This window comes from Oryza sativa, chromosome 6, assembly GCF_034140825.1.
Source record: "Oryza sativa Japonica Group chromosome 6, ASM3414082v1".
In the NCBI taxonomy this organism is placed as follows: Eukaryota; Viridiplantae; Streptophyta; class Magnoliopsida; order Poales; family Poaceae; genus Oryza; species Oryza sativa.
This window is the reverse complement of record NC_089040.1, coordinates 21,736,048-21,739,291: the sequence shown is the minus strand read 5'-3', so window position 1 is coordinate 21,739,291 and position 3,244 is coordinate 21,736,048. Positions and strand designations below refer to the sequence as shown.

Genomic DNA, 3,244 nt, shown 5'->3' with positions numbered 1-3,244 from the left:
CTGGTCACTAGTTTGTGCACAACTAGCATAAGCAACAAGCAATTCTGCATCAGACTTCTCATCAGTAACAACTGCGGCTTTACCTTACTCTTCTTTCTTACCTTTTGGTATATACTTTCCGGTTCTATTGTCTTTGTCCTGTAGCTTCCAACACTCAGAGATATCATGTCCATCTCTCTTGCAGTATTTGCATGACTTATACCTGCCTCTGGACTTTGATCTCCCACGGTAGCTACTTGAGCTTTTATCTCTTGATTGGTTCTTTGTGTTATTCTCCTGTTGCCTGCCCCGAACAACCAAGCCTTCTGCTTGTGATTTGAACCTTCAGTGGGTACCATCTTCTTCATCTTTTCTTTGGCATGCAAAGCATCATAAACTTTTTTCAAAGTTAGAGTATCACGGCTATAAAGTATAGTATCTCTGAAGTTTGCATATAAGCTAGGCAATGAACACAATAGAATAAGGCATAAATCCTCTTCATCATACTTTACCTCTATAGACTCAAGGTCAGCAACAATTTCCTTGAAAGTGGAGAGATGGTCCATCACGGACTCATCATCTTGCAACTTGTGCAAAAATAACTTTTGCTTTAGGTGCATCTTACTGGTCAGATCCTTGGTCATGCATATCTGTTCCAGCTTCAACCACAGCCTAGCGGCTGTCTCCTCCTTAAGCACCTCCTGCAAAATATTATTAGATAGATGAAGATGAATATATGACATAGCCTTACGATCCCTTTTCTTCTCATCGTTGGACCAATCCTGTGTCCTCTTGTCAAATCCAGAAAGCGCATCATCGAGGTCTTGGTGTGCAAGAACGGCTCGCATCTTCACTTGCCAATGTGAGAATCTTGTGTCTCGGTCCAGGAGCGGTAGATCATACTTCAAACTCGCCATGAGAATTAATCCTAAATTTGCAATAAAGAAATTAGGGTAAACCTAGCAAAAACGCGAACCTCTAGGTGCACTGTCTGTGTGCATGTAGCGTAGATCTGAAACTTCCTGGTACACAAGCTTGTGTGCGTGTAGCAATTCAACGTGAATAAAAATCACGTGAACAGGCAGGCAGGCGGCTGCCCTATTTTCTTTTTCTCCTCGGGACGCGTGCTGCTGGATGGTATGGACGCTGCTCCTCCTCCTGGTTTCTCTCTGCTTCGCCTGGGCGGCTGCTGCTGCTTTGATCTTCTCGCTCAGGCGTGGGACGAGGCCGACTCGGAGTCGACGGGTAGCGTGCAGAACAGATTTGATTCGGCGGAACGACGAACACGACGACACGTGCTGCCGATTAGATCGATTTCTTCGAACGGAAAAACACCGGTGGCTGGGAATCACTAGTTCTATCTCCAATACTCTGATACCACTTATTATAAATATAGATACACAACAGAGACACGAATTTTACGTGAAAAACCCTTACGGAGAAAACCACATGCGCCGACCGACAATAACCACTATAAAGATGTTGATTACAAACGTAGAGGAATCACAATGGGAACGTCACCCTTCCCGTACGGCTTACGAAAGTATATATAGAGGATAAAAGAAAGACACCTAATAGAAACTCCTACTAAAAAACTAATCCGAATATATTATGGGCCCAAAATTCGGATCACATGTTTAACATTTTAACCCACGTCTTCCTTTAACAGACGCCCGATTTCTCTTCGTCGCCTCCGCACTACATCGCCTGCCGCTCGCCTCCTCTGCTTCGTCGCTTATCCCCTCAGCCGTCACCTCCGCCACGGTCGTCGACATCTTCTTCCCGAGCGTTGAGGAAAGGGGTTCACGCTGCTACAATGCCGAGACCAAGCGGAGATGTGGTTTGAGGCCAGCAGAGCTGTACAGCAAGTTTTCTCTATTGTTGTCTTTCAATCTCTTCTCCCTTCCGATTTGATTTTGATTGTGATGAGCAAACTATTTTGACTTCTACTGCCCATTTGATTTTGATTGCAATGAACGAGTAAGGCTATTTTGCCCATGCACATGAGGTGTTCGATTGAATGCCGCAGAAACAATCTGCCACTCTGTTCATGGAAAAACTTTAGAATCCAGTGTCGAAATCCCCAATGATACAGTGAATCACACCTGCTCATCCAACATCGGCTTCTTTAACCCAGTAAAATGCCACTCATGGATTATTTTATCTGTGCTGTCCATAGTTCCGATAGAGCAATCAGTTTTGATCTTGTAAATTGTAAGCACCTAATTTGGAGTTCGGCAACTGGCAACGGCATGTTTTGTCAGGGCAGCCATATATCTTTCAGAGCCTGGCCCTGATTTAGTGTTTGCCATTCCCTGATGGGGCCAAAAATGTGATTCCATCTGTTTATATATGAAAGTTGCTCTTTTCCTAATGTGATATGAGACCCTATGCGCACTTATAGTTAAAGCTACTTGTGCATTAGCAGACATCACCAATGTTGTGTGTGCTTCCATACAATGTTTTATTTATTTAAAGATCATCAGTATGCGGTTTTTGGTTTCTTTTTTTTATAAAAGCCATCCTTAGTTTCTCTTATAGGGGTACATAGCTGCATTTAGTTTGTGGAGAATATATTTAAATTTATTATACATGCAGGGAAGTGGTATCATAGGAGCTATGACGATTTAGGGAAATCCACGGCGCGCAGGTATTTCATCAAGCAACTCTTGGAAATATTGTGATTGTAAATTAAGCATGGACACCTAACTATCAGTTTGGGGAAAACACTGGAAAGAATGTACATGCTGTTGAAAAAATTTAGAAAAACTAAATCCTTATATGCCTTTTTTGCTTTCTTCTGACACAGTTGTAAGTTTATTTGGAGAAGTGGACATTACCAAAGACCAAGAGAAAGGTAACTTTCTAATTTCTATATACAAAAAGAAGTGATCTTACCATCTGTGTTAGGTGCACAGGGTAAAGTGGTTTATGCCCTACTGATTTGATTTATCAGTATAGCGAGTCAAGACGCAGAATTATATCATGTTAGATGTATAATTATGAAGTGCATGTGAATTTGGGTCTGTTTGCTGTCCCTGTGCACCACCTTGATGTCTCTTTGCCGGACGCTTGCATTGAAAATTAAGGGAATCAATTGAATCCATTGTACTAATGCAAGTGATATGTAGAGACTTGTTTCTATGTTAGATAGTATGATTTCATTTATGTATTTAGGGGAAATGTTTTTAAGTTTGCTCTGAACTGCAAACATTTTTATGTACTAACACAGTTTGCTTGAGTGGGCTGACGCTATTTCGAATGA

General features: G+C 41.9%; 1 long non-coding RNA gene across 1 annotated transcript; it reads left to right on the top strand.

The window, feature by feature from the left end:
- The first annotated feature begins 1,612 nt into the window (after positions 1-1,612).
- LOC107281172 (uncharacterized) lies at positions 1,613-3,244 on the top strand. The gene is made up of 3 exons (XR_010741834.1): positions 1,613-1,838; positions 2,578-2,629; positions 2,789-3,244. It is a non-coding gene; the product is annotated as an uncharacterized lncRNA (long non-coding RNA).